Raw genomic sequence first — 14,222 nt, 5'->3', positions numbered from 1 at the left:
TTCTAAAATTTTTTGTAAAATTGAAGATATGCAGTGAATTTTGGAAGATAGCCTAAGAGTGTAGGCTCGGTGTGACTAGTAGAAAGATGCTGAATCTGGGTCTTGTCCATATTCCGACTAGGGCCGTAAATATAGACTCCACCGAGTTCATCAACTCCCTAAGAGTTGGTGCGTGTGACATTCGTGTTTATATACAATGATTTTCTAAATAAAATGTATGAATCACATAATCAAGATATTGCAGAAATTCAAACTATATGATATGCATCCTAATCTAAGCAGAAAAGTAAATCTCTTATTCCAAAGTTACATTATTACATCACTAAATAAAATAAAAGAAAGAAAATTGTAGATTCCAGCTCCCTTCTTTGAATGTCCCTGCCAAGCTTGAAATGGGGTTAGCTCAAATATGTGGGTTTTTCCAAGGTTTCCAATAATATACTGAGATTATTGGATTGAGTTGGATATAAACCCGATTTTTATACTTCCTTGATATTTTAAATGATGCAAATATAGGAAAATCAAGTAATACATGATTTGAAATTCGGAATTGTGGTTAAAATAAGCAAAATACCCCTAATATTGAGGTTATACCTTTAAAATCAGGGGTTTTGAAGGGATTTTGACAAAATTCAGGGATTTCAAAATGCAAATGGAATCAAACGATGATGAAATGCATGATGGGACGAAATGACATGCTACTAAATATGATGGGACTGTAAAAATCAGAATTGACATTTAAAATTTGGCTAAAATAACGAATTTCGCTTGTTTTTCGCCCGGATCAGGGTCTCGCGGGAACCCTGATTTGATGATACGATTGAACCGATCATCAAACAGTTCTCAAATCATGTCAAATTTGGTAGAGAGCATCCCTCTACTCTTAAAAATAATATAGAATGATAAAATTCATGAAATGACATGGCCTAAATGCAAAATCTCATAAAAAACCTTAAAATAAGCAAATTTTGCCTACGGGTGCGAACCAAACATAGCATTTAACGCAATAATGCAGAAGTTCACAATAGAAATGTCTGATATTTTGCAGGATGCTAAAGGACATAAAAATGAACATATTTAAATTTTACAGCCCCGGGATTTGACCTACGGTGAGTTCGGTAGCAGAGATTTAATTCTGATGGGACTAAAATCAATAGAATCTGCTGTGAAAATAAATAAAAAATGATAATTGACCACCAAAATTTGCGAAAATTAAAAGGGGGACTACTGACATGCATATAAACAACTTTATTTTGTATGGATTTGGCATTTGACTATCCAACAGAGAAATAAAAATATGATATTATACACATAAATCAGAAGAGCAAGTATAAACACCAAAACAGAAGACCGAAATAAAAAATGATTGTCCTAAAAATTACAAAATTTTGGAATCAAATAGAGGACATTTATAGCATGAAGTTATCTTTTTACAGATCTAGATTTGAAGCTATATTTGGAGAAAACTAGTCGACTCAAGTCGATCCAGAGTCTCAGAGGCTCAAATTGGGCTCTGACACGTGTTCTGAGCGCTCAGATTTTTTTAAGGTAGCAAAAAAAATCATAAAAATCTGATAAAATCATATTAAATACTAGACTCAATCTTGAGCTCAGGACATTTTTTGGATCGGGAATTGGATCTTCCATGATGGAGATCTCGATTTTACAATTTGAGATCCAATGTTCTGAACGTTTCCTGGGTTTTAAAACCCGACTTGACATTTTGAATTTTAAATGAAGCATATGAACTCAAACGATTCTGATTTTTTGAAGATTATCAGGGATAGCTATACTCACATAATATGATTTTTGTGGCATTTTTTAAGAAAAATAAAAACATAAAATAACGTATGGACTGACTGCTAAAATCAGAGAACTACTGAAATGAAACTGAATTAAAATAAACACTGAATGCAACCTAATTAACTTCTAAAATATGCTAAATTAACAAAATAAAATATGAATTAAATTTAATTGGTGCATGAATACTGGTAAATCATCAAGTAAGCATGATCATACTTAATATATGTCGTTTTGTGGGAATGATTTGATCCATCATCCGGACGAACCCTTTCTTTAAAACGAAAATTCATGTGATTCAATGTGTAAATTAAAATAAGAACATTATTTCAGTAGAACCAATTCGAACGGGAGCTCACCTTGTGTTTTTCTGGTATTTCTGGAGCTTTAGATGCAAAGTTTCAGATGGAACCAAAGGAGGCATGAACTCAGCGAAGAAAATGGGAATTTAAAACTCAGGTTGAAATTTAGATCCAAAGAGAAAGGCCCCCCTCTAGCTGGGCGTGGGATAGGGTATTTATAAATTTTTTGGAGAGTTTTGAAATTCAAACAAAATGAATCTGGACCTTTCATGTAGCGCCATATCAGATGATGCTACTTTGGATTTTTTTGAAATAAATAAAATGCAAATTTTGTAAATAAGACACCTCAACAGAATTTAAATTTTTTTGAAATGAGGTTGGCTTGATTTTTTCTACAGGAGATTCTCATGTGGCGCCACCTATGTGTGGGCCCACTTTGGGATTTGTTTTTTCTGGAGGAAGTAGAGATGGACATGTGGCATCAACTCACGGTGGCTCTACACTGCCATGTGTCAGAGGGAAGGAGCAGAGGAAGCACATGACACCACCTCAGGAGCCATTTGAATTTTGGTTTTGCCTTTTCTTAAAAGCAAGCTGCAAAGCTATTTTTGAGGAGAGCTCTTTTCAGAGATGGCGCCACCTCAAAGGGGGGTGATTTTGCTTTTTCTGGAGAAGGGAGAGCTGGACATGTGGTGCCACCTCAGGGTGGCTCCACACTAACAAGTGTCAGTTGCAGAAGGAGGCATCTCAGATGGCGCCACCTCAGGGCTCATTTGAAATTCAAACCTTTTTTATTCTGGAGGAATGGGGGATGGCCATGTGGCGCCACCTCAGGGTGGCCCCACAGTGCTATGTGGCAAGTGAGAGAGAAATAAAGGGAGTGGACATATGACACATGGCATGAAATAAAAAAGCTGACTGAAGACATGTGGCATCTCCTTAAAGAGGCCCCACACTGACACATGTCAAAAAGTAAAAAGAGGAAAATATAGGGAGGACAAGTGGCAACTAATGGAGGTGCAAGAAGGAGGACATATGGCGTCACCTCAGGGTGACTCCACACTGACACATGGCAGAGAAATAAAAGCACCAAGAAAAGAGAGGCCATGTGGCGCCATCTCAGAGTGACTTCACACTGCCAAATGACGCAGAACTAAAAGGGAAGGCAAATGACATGTGACAGAAGGTGGAAGGAGAGAGAAGTGGGACATGTGGCGTCACCTCAAGGTGACCCCACATTGCCAAATGGCAGAGAATAAAAGGAGAGAGATGAAGCACCAAATGGCGTCACCTCAAGGACAAGACTCCTATATTTTTGGGTTTTTTAAAATTCAAGTTTTACAAAAGGAAGGCCTATGTGGCGCCACCTCAGGGTGGACCCCACATCGTTTCTTTATTGAAATAAAAGCAAGAAAGTAAAACCTCTTTTTGGAATTTTTATAAAAAACCTAGACTAACTAGCAGATAAGAAATAAACTTAGCCTAATTATGAAAATCTTGAAAAGAGGTGGCCCCTTAGGGCGATTTTGTAAAAGAATGATATTTGAAATTGCTGACAAAAGGGTAAAATCTGAGATAAAATTGCTAAATTCAAAGATTCGTCCCCTTCTTCAGGGCAGAGCCGATCCAGTTGATAAAATTTAAAATCCATATTGAAAAGTATCCAGATCATTTTCCTGAGACAATCTTTTGAGATTCAGAGTCCTGGGGGTAAAATGGGAAGAGTTGACAATTTTGAAGACCCAGGGGGTTAAAAATCAATTTTGAAAAGTTAAAAACTCGAATTTGGATTGAGAGTTTTGAAAATCAGGAGTTCTGGACCTCGAAATGACATGTGCCGTGCAGTGATATGAAATGCTCATGCGATGATATGCAATGACATGTCTTAGGAGATTTCATACTGCATGAAGAACTGGAGATTTCAATCTCTTGATGTGAATAAGACTTTGAGATTTTGTAACTGGAGATGATTCTGAGCAAAACAATAGGAAAATTTTGAGAATCGGGAATGAAATCTGGAGTTTTGCAGGATTCAAGCTCAGAGAATGAACATTTTGCCCTCCGATGATCCTAAAGATGGTTCACAATGGTTGGTGGAGATGTAGGGGAGGTGAGTGAAAATTTGGGGTGTTTACAGTGCAAACACGGGAAAGGTGTGCAATGAATACACCTTTTCAATGAATCTGAGAATACAGATTTTGGATCTGTGATGACTAAGTTATGATTAGTTCACTGGACCGAGCAGGCAGACCATTGTTCATCCAACCAATGGACAGACAATCAACTTTGAAAATGTTTTCAAACCCTAAGATGATTGAGTTTGGACAAACGTAAAACAGAAAAATTGTGCTCTATTGTATTATCTTTCTAACAAATCAAAGTTTGGAATTTTTAAACAAATACTCAGTGAGTTATGCCAAAAATACGTGAGTATATTTTTTATTTTAAACTAACCGAGATAATGATCAAGAATTTAAGCATGCAAAAAATAAGTAACTTTTGAGACAACAAACAATTGATTCATCAAATCCTCAAAACATGAAAGTTGTTAATCTAGATATTATCTTTTCAGACCATCAAACACATCAACCCACAAATAAGTGTTGAGAAAATGATGACTCAGATACTAAACTCTGTCAAGGATTTCTTTTATCAGCACAATAACCAAGTCACAATTAATACAGTAATTTGCCAGAAGTTTTAGATGCCTCACAAAGAAGATTTGATCAAAATGCTCAACATTAAAGATTTAGGGTCGGGCGTTATCTTTCCAACAAGCTAAAGTTCATAGTTTTTTGTTTGGTAGTTTGGGAGAACCAAACAAATTACTGATCACTGCTAGAGAAAAACAAATAACAGAGTAGAGCTCTGGTCACATTCAGGCATCTAACTTTTCTAGGAATTTTATCTGCATAATGATGTAGATTCAGGCAAAGTGCCGAACATCAAAGTTATAGAGGTCAGTCTTAGCTTTCTAACGAGCCAAAGTTCGCTCCAAATAAACTTGTATCATGTGAAATACAGTCCAATTAGCGAGACTATATTAGACAGTCCAAAAATGCCAAAATGAACAACTAAGACAATTACATAAGTTTATGTCCGATTTTTACTTTTAGTGATTAAGAGTTCAATCTGCATGAAAGATGCACTTATAATGGTGTTTTCTCTAATTTTAACAACCCTTCCTCCGAACCCAACCCCGGTTAGAAAATATTTAACTCAACCATGCAGAATATCCAAACACAGGATTTCAAGAAATAACTTCTTAAATCCGAAATTTCTTTGGAAGATGAGTAAGTTTCAAACAAGATGCAAGCATAATCCACCCTAGCTTTGAGATGAAAAATTCAAGAAAACACTAACAACAACCACACCACAAGTTAACAAAGCAATAGGGTTTTCAGCCAAACCAATGAAGATGAAAATCATGGTTCAAGTTACAAGCACTCCCTTCAACTTCAATGGTCATAAGACAAGGTGTATAGTTTCAAGCTGCTACCACGAAACACACGCAACACTTAGGGTCACGAACACAACTCGAACAACAATGGTGGTCGTCCTTCATGTCCAACACTATACAACAATGGTGGTTGTCCACGTTCAACACGATACCACAAGGCTGAAGGGCGTTCTACTCGGCTTCTTCAAGTTAGAATCCTCTAAACTCAGCTCAAACACCCAAAATTGTTCATTCTTCTTCCATCAGTTTTTCAAAAATGTCATTTTCAACAGGTAAAAGATTCCTTACTAATTTTTCTACTGAGATTTAAGGGGCTCAAAAAAAGCAAGGTGCCTTATTGGTCATGTGAGAGGTAGCCTCCCTTGAGGCCAATGAGGGAGATCTTTTCAAACAAGCCTCACCTCTCATTGCACTTCAAGTTGGCCCAATGATATAACATTCTTTTGAATTAATTGGACCAGCTGGCGGCACCTCAATCATGCCCAATGAGGATAGACTGATATAACTGGTCAAGGGAAGCTTGAATTTCATTGACCCAAATTCATATTGGTCCAGCTCTAGGGTACCAATATGGATCCAGGTAGTGGTATTGGATCTTGTTACTTAAATTGAATTTTTACACACATATTACTTTGGATTTAACATTAAAATTGTAAAAAATAAAAATAACTACTGAATTGCCCCGTACTCCCTCTAGTGCCACAAAAAAAGATTCTACGGGAAACTAGAACTATTCGGATCAGTAGAATCCGGCATCTATAAAAAAAATAAAAAATAAAAATAAAAATAAAAAAATAAAAATAAAAATAAAAATAAAATAAAAAAAAAATATCAAAGGTGATTTACAATTTGCCAAAATAGAATCAATACTGCGAAATATAAATATTGACAGAAATGGATTCCTCCGAAGATCCAATTGGATCAGACAAGTCCTAAATGAGATTGGATCGTCTCTGGTATCATATCTCGGATTGGGTCTAGAGACTTGGATTCACATCCAACTCATGTTCAATGCTCTGATCATTTGGATGCTTTGCATTAGTTTTGCTATAAAATATATTTTTAAGAAAATGATACAATTATTCTAACTTAAAAGAACATTTTTAACTTCAAAACAGTTCATTTTCATATCCAGAAATGAAAGCTATACATTTTTGCAAGTTAACATATAAAATTTGGAAAGGCAAAGCCTATTTTTAATGAGATCCTGATCAAACCACAAGCCTGACCTGTTCACATGCCACACTGGACCCAATTTTCAGTCTGGCTCCAATTAGATTTGAACCCAGCCATGAATCCTGAATGGCTTGAGGTAAAATTGAATCAGTCCCAGTGGGTCTGAATGGGCCCAATGACCTAGATCAGCCTGATGTCATATTGGTGATCCAGTATTTACCTGTAAAACTGTGGAGGCTCATAGGCTAACATGTGTATTTAAGAATAGACTAACTTATGGTGGGCTCTGTAAGGGCTTTGGTGCTGGTGACCACACGGGGTTTATCTTGCAGATGGGTCCATTAAGTGACCATGTTACTGGCGGGGGAGTTCGTCATCCAAAAAGAAAAAGATAAAAAAGAAAGAAGTTTGGATGTGACAGATAAACCAAACCTAACCTAACCATGTGGGTAACTAGGCTAGTTGTTTAACAACTCCCATATAACAACACCAAACATATATATTAAAAAAGGCAGAGGCTTGATTTTGGAAGAATTGTATATAACTCTACTCTCAGAAGAAATGCATATACTATTGCGTCAGCTCTACATGTAAGCAAATAGAATATAACAAGAAGAAAAAAAGACTTTATCTGGTCCTGCAATCACCAACCTTCCCCTCAACCAGCCCAAGTCCTTACTCACTCTATTGAATCAAGACTGAAGCCTGTTTCTCTGGGCTCGTCATGTACTTACCTGGTTATTGGTGTCCCCTCTTGGTAAAAACAAAGGGTCAATACCACCCAGGTGGTATCCCAGGTGGTAAGTGGGGTCCTGTGTCAAGCTGACGGCCCAGGATCGAATCCCTCTGCCACATGGGTGGCTGTTGTTCTGGTAGGGCGTTCGCCTAATCTCAGCTTGATTTAAAAAAAAAATAAAGGGTCAATATTTAGTACTAATGAAGGCATGAAACTGCATATGGTTATGCTTTCTTAGTTTGCGCAATCAGGGCTTATCAGTTGACATGGGATGATAATGGTTAGAAACACATGGAGGACGTTCTCACTTTCTTTCTTCATATATATATATATATATATATATATATATATATATATATATATATATATATATAGAGAGAGAGAGAGAGAGTAATGGGTTCGTCTTAAACCAATTTGATGCTAAACCACATGCTAAATGGTTTTTTTTCATTTCATTTTTAAATTCTGACCGTACAGATGTGATCTATGTATTTGATTTTAGAGGGATCAGCTCTTGAGGCGTTTGTTTCCAACACATTGGTGCACTTTTATAAAGTTCGAAAAATCAAAGGTTCAAATTTTTTAGGCTCCAAACATCATTTTTTCATCAAAAATACATGATCCAGGAGTGAATTATTAGTAAATCTACTATGCCCAACATATTTATGGGGCTGAAACCACATAAAAAGCACTGGAGAAGCTAAAAAAAACCCATTTAGCATGAGGTTTAGCACCAAATTGGTTGTATTTTGGTGCTAAACCGCATGCTAAATGGGTCAGTGCTAAACTCATTTGGGGTTAAATTATGTGTTAAATGTATTTTTTTGAGCTTTTTTTCATTTTATTTTTAAATTCTGACCGTACAAATGTGATCTATCTACTTGATTGTATAGGGATCAGCTTTTGAAGAGCTTGATTTCAATACATGGGTGGGTTTTTTATAAAGTTCAAAAAATTAACCGTCCAAAATTTTTGTAAATTTTGTAAGCTCTAAACATCATTTTTTTAATAAAAACACATTATCAACGTGTGGATTCTTAGTAAATCGACAATGCCCAATACATTTATAGAGCCAGAATATCATAAAAAGCATTGGAGAAGCCACTAAAACCCATTTAGTAGAACAAAAATAGGTTGAGATGCTTGATCGCCAACATAAACACACTTCGGCCGTTGGATTTTATTTAGATCCAACGGCCTAGATGCCCTCATATATAAACTTTCTCTCTCCCCTTTCCCATCGCTCACTATCTCTGCCCCCTCTTTGCGCTCTCTCTCCCCCTCGTTCCCCACCCATGACTCCGCGCCTGTGACGAGCATACCGGACGTCACAGAAAGCCCAGACAAGTACGCGTTTTTCCCTTTTCCACCCTCTGAGATGAGCACCATCGGAGGAGCCGAGCACTACTGGAGGCCCAATCCTCGCAGGTGTGCTTCATTGCCTCCCTCTCTGTCTCTCTCGAGCCCTCTCTCTCTGCACCCATCTCGTCTCCTTCTCTCAAAACCCTTCCCTTTCTCTTGAGCACTCCTCTCATCTCCCTCTCTCAAAATCGCAGGTGTGCTTCATTGCCGCCCTCTCTGTCTCTCTCGAGCCCTCTCTCTCTGCACCCATCTCGTCTCCCTCTCTCAAAACCCCTCCCTTTCTCTTGAGCACTCCTCTCGTCTCCCTCACTCCCCCCCCCCCTCTCTGCACCCTACTCGTCTCCCTCTCTGACTCTCTCTCTGCAACCCTCTCGTCTTTTAATGCAACTGATTTTTCTACTTAACCTCAGCTTGCTAATAAATAAAAAATAACTGATTTTCAGCCAGCTTATTCTAAGATGTGAGGGGGCTCATCTAGGCCCTTTGCTTTATGACTAAGAAAATGAATCTCAAGCTATTTTACAAACAGAACACGTGCTTGAGATTTTTGTTTTTTTATTTCTTATAGGCTTTATGATTATTGTTTAACAACTTTGTGCAAACATGAGAAAATTATAGTTTTGAGAATGAGAATCGTACAACTTTCTCCAAGTAAATCACCTGAGACTGAACATTGGTTCGAGTCAGATGGTTGCTCAAGGGAAGCAACTTTAACTGAGTTGGTTGAGGTTTTCTTTGCCCCAAGTCTGGATGAATAATGAATGCTTAATTAGGGTTTTAGTTTTTTTTTTTCAACTAGCATTAGACATGAATAACTAATGCTTGATTTTGATTTTGGTTAGAACATTAGGGATTTTATTTAATTAGCATAAATCTATGGTTTTTTTTTAGGATTTAGGTGACACATTCAGATGATGAATGCTTCAAATGGACTTTGAAAAGATGATTTTGACCTGCATTGGAAGAACAAGGGCTGCAGTGGTCTCCGCTCTTGTCTTCATGTAATAGAGATGTTTTTTTGTTCGTGTTCTTAGCAACTATCTCACATTGCGTGTATTGGGCTGAGGCCATATATTCCTTCTTTTCTTTGTATTGTTAAGTTGTAATCTTTGCGTCAGGGATTCTATTTTTTTTCGCTTCCTCATTGTTCTCCTAAGGAGATTAAATATATGCTTGCTCTGTATATATTCCAGTGACATATTGTGGGTGTCTTATTTGTTGATGGCTTTTGCATTTCTCAATTGTTAGCATCTTATAGGTTTTGTTTAAGAGCCTTACGTTAAGATAATGGAAACATCATTTCTATGTGTTGCTAAAATATGGTTTTGTATGATGTTGAGGATGAACTTACCAAAAACATCCTCCTATGAATGATGTGGAAATTTATGAAGTTTTTCAACCTGCAAATGCAATTTGGACACTTAAAAAACATGACAGGCATTTCAAATGTATTTAGTGTGAGCATGCACACCAAGCAACGATGATGCGTTAATTACTCATAAACATAATATATTTATATTACATAAATGCATCATTTATAGGTTTAGAACCCTCACTTAGATGCATTTAGATATCATTGAGCTATGGTTCGAATTTTGTTCGAATCAAACTTAAAACGAGAGAGATATCACATTTTTAGTGAAACAGGTCGGACCTCGGGTCAAAACGAATCCAAAACGGCTATTTGGGCTTTGGATCTAAGCAAAAACTCTAAGATTCAACCTACTCCAGCCCCAAATTCGAATTTAAAAAATATTTGCAGAAAAACCCTCTAGAGGCCCAGACAATAATTTTATTTTAATCATCTTTTTGGAATTTTCAAAAAAAAGGATTTTGGGTTTTAAAACTTGGCAAAACCCTAGCTTAAAGGGGTCTTAGCCTTGGGAACTGCGCCCCTTTCCTTGATTCTCGATCACTCCTCTTTCTCCCTCAGCCACCACGTATCCCCTCCTCATCTTCTCTCGGTTTTTGGCTTGGAACTGCTTGCAAACACCGGGAATCACCCCTTCTTCCCCTCCAACTTCTTCTAGGCAGCCATATCTCCCCTTTCTTCACACGCTTGTTGGACTGATGTTTCTTTGTTGCAGTTGCAGGAACTTCAGCAGGATGCAACAAGGGAAGCACACCTCCAGCATCACCGAAGGCAGAGTGTCGCATTGCTCGGGCTGATTCCGCTCCCTTCTACCTCCACCCTCGTCGGACGGCCCTTCAAGGTTAGTCTTCTCATCCAATCCTGCTAGTTAGAACCCAATCCGTTTTCCTTCTGCTTACCTGCAAATTTTTGTTGTTCTTCAGCCTTAGTGTATAATCGGTGTGTCAACCAACACCTAAGTCAAGTCCTAAGTTCTTTTCATTCTGGTAATGGCTTAAGCATCGTTTTCTTGTTGATTGATTAAGTGTTTTCTGTAGAATCGTAGCTGGTGAGATTAGGATAGAAGGTATGTTGCTGAATGCTGATGTGCCATTTTAATTGTGTAACAAAGTATGTCGTTCAATCTGATTTCAGTTTTATTTGAATGTAATTTTTATGTGTTTGAATGAAGAAACTCTTCAGCCGGTTCTTGATCAGTGCAGGAGTGAACAGATGTCTGATTAGTATCACTTCAGATTTTTTTTTTTGGGTCTTAATTAGAAGTCTAGATAGCTAGTGCTTTGTGGTTACGAATTGCTGCTTTTAGGTGTATCATTGTGCAAAGGACACAAATCGGGTGGAGTGCTTCTACCCCGATCTGTGTGGGTTGCTAAAAAAAAAATAGGGTTATCACTTTTTCTCGTTGCTGGGTTCCACAATTTCGCAGAAGAGCCAATACTCTACATACTAATCCGTGGGACTGATATCCATTTCAGTTTGGTTATTTGCTAGTTGTTGTTAAACGTTAAATCTGTTTGTGATTGGTTGAATTAGATTAGACATATCTTCACTGCATTCGATTTAGGCAAGTAGGAACAGGGTCGGTTAATAGTGTTTTAGCAGTAAATTGAATGGCTGTGTAGGGTTTATTTGAGAGAGTTATTCATAGAAATGTTAATGCTAGTGGTTTTTATACCTTAGCAAGTTCGATTAATCAAAGTTCTCAACAATATCCCAACCAGCTAGAGTGCTGCCAGCCGGCTGGATTGTGCTAATTTTTAAGTAAGAGAACCAGGTAATTTAAGTATTAAAGCACGTTAGTTGCTGATGCAGTTGAGTTGCTGAATGTGTTTACCAGTTAGAATAGTTCTGAGCCAGCATTAGTAGGTTATTTTCAATTTAATCCATTCTTGTATTGTTTGTTAGGTAGATATGATAATAGAAGTTAGAGTTGCATTTCCATCATGCCGTTTCTGTTTTTTTTAGTTTATATGTGATACATTCACTAGTAAGTTTACTTAGGTTATAGTAATATCACTTTGGTTGATTAATAGTTTCCATCTTGCTTTTGCATAACACCTACGATATTCTATTTTAGGCGAATTTATGTGTTCGGCTCTAGTATAGACATGGGGTTGAAGTAGCTGTGTAGTAGTAGTAGCTCAGAGTCAATGTGCACAATGTTGTGTAAGCCATATCAGTATTAGACTAGGTTTGTAGGATATATGAGTTTTATTACTTCGTCTAGTTCATATGTCAGTTTCAATTAGAACCATGTCCATGTCAGTTGATTTTAGCCTTGATAGTTAGCTTTGTTAATCCCCTATTAGATTTATGTTTACAATATAGTTTAGGTGATTGTCAATTGATATACAGTAAGTTAATTACTTTAGATATCTTAGATTAGTTATTCTCGGTGATCGTCAGTCTCTTTAGCCTTTGTGTTGTTCGGTAGCCAATGATCGACTAGAGTTACTCTAGTCGATTGGGGTGTTTTCTAGGTTTTTTTTCAGTTCCCTATTAAAAATTATGTTTTTTGTAGGTTAATAGTTCAATTAGGTTTAGAAGTGGTGTCTACACGTATTAGTTTGATAATTAACATTTTAGGTTTAATTTTCTTCGTGTTTTGCCCTTGGTGATTTGTAATTTTCTCGATAGGTCTATCGTGTGTTGTAGCTGTTTTTGTGACACTTATATCTGGAGTTCTCGGAGTGGCATTTGGGATCCGAAACTTTTGCCGAATTCCTGGTTCTGTCAGGAATACAACAGAACAAAAATCACTCCAATCGGACTCTGTTTGAGCTGTCTACGATTCATTTTTCGATCGCCTATCAGAAATTAGGGTTTCACATAGCGCAAGGGTAAAATAGTCAATTACGATTTTGCGTAGTTTTTCTAATTCTGATTTTTAGTGTATTATTAGGTTTCTAACATTATTTCAGAGTTAATTGTAACGTTAGGATAATTAGTTTAGGAATTTAGCTCTGGTAATCTCTCGTTTTACGTAGGTTAGTGATTACTTTTAGAATTAATTTAAAAATAGTTATCTTGATTTCTTTAAATAGTTTTACTAACTTTGTTTCTGTATTGTGTAGGTGATATTAAGTTGCAGTAAGTGCATTTAGTCTCAGTGATAGATTGTCGCATCAAGTGAACTGACAAAAATGTCCTTGTGTTCGCAGGCTTAAGTCACTGCTCGTCTCTTTTCGGTTCTTGTTCAATTTTGATTTCATTGTAATATTTTCTATAATTGAACAAGTTCAATATCAATAAAATGCAAAGTTTAGATTTAATTTGAGTATATCCCGTTCCCTGTAGATCGATCCGTACTCACCGCGAAAGTGGGAAGTCGGTTTTATTACTTGATTGACGATTTTTCAAAGTATTTTAATGAAAAATATGTTATAAAATAACGACTACAAAAATCAGATCATCCACCTAAGCATAGATTTCATGTTTTTATCATAACTTGAAAGTCATGTAGCTGATAAATATCAAAATAATTAAGCAACTTCAGGACACAGAGAGGACTTGAGCAGCTTTCAGTCTACAGTCAACTATGGTATCTAAAGACAGGCTATTTAACTTCTTCACTTCACCCACACAAATTATCCACCACACGTCAAAGAGTTTCACTGTTAGATGCGATTTGACACTTAGACTTGATGCATGTCACTCGAATTCCCATTTATCTCAACTTGTGTTCTTCATGGTGAGTGGGAATCAAATAAAAGGAGCACACAGGAGGTGTTCAGAAATGGCAGTTCACCTTTTCAGTTTAACCGGAAACTGGACAACTTGGAAACCACCAACACCAAATAGTCAACCAAAGCTTTAGCATTGATCTCATCATATATACGGATTAATGAGAGTAGTTCGTGCTACAGTATTGAGGGATGAAGATTAAATCCGATACAAGACAACAGGTTTGAACTTAGCTTCTCAACTTGAGCTTACTGAAAAAGGACAACCATTTTTTATCATTACGATAAGGAACAGATTCACTTTGCCAGCAGATGATCAACATTGAAATTG

General features: G+C 36.9%; 1 long non-coding RNA gene across 1 annotated transcript; it reads left to right on the top strand.

The window, feature by feature from the left end:
- The first annotated feature begins 8,766 nt into the window (after positions 1-8,766).
- Positions 8,767-13,480, top strand: LOC149842728 (uncharacterized). Its single transcript, XR_016431086.1, has 3 exons — positions 8,767-8,902; positions 10,924-11,049; positions 13,370-13,480. It is a non-coding gene; the product is annotated as an uncharacterized LOC149842728 (long non-coding RNA).
- Positions 13,481-14,222: the final 742 nt, after the last annotated feature.

This window comes from Nuphar pumila, chromosome 3 (assembly GCF_984573655.1).
Source record: "Nuphar pumila chromosome 3, dmNupPumi1.hap1.1, whole genome shotgun sequence".
NCBI lineage: Eukaryota > Viridiplantae > Streptophyta > Magnoliopsida > Nymphaeales > Nymphaeaceae > Nuphar > Nuphar pumila.
Note: the sequence above shows the minus strand (reverse complement) of the source record. Positions and strands in the feature narration are given on the sequence as shown.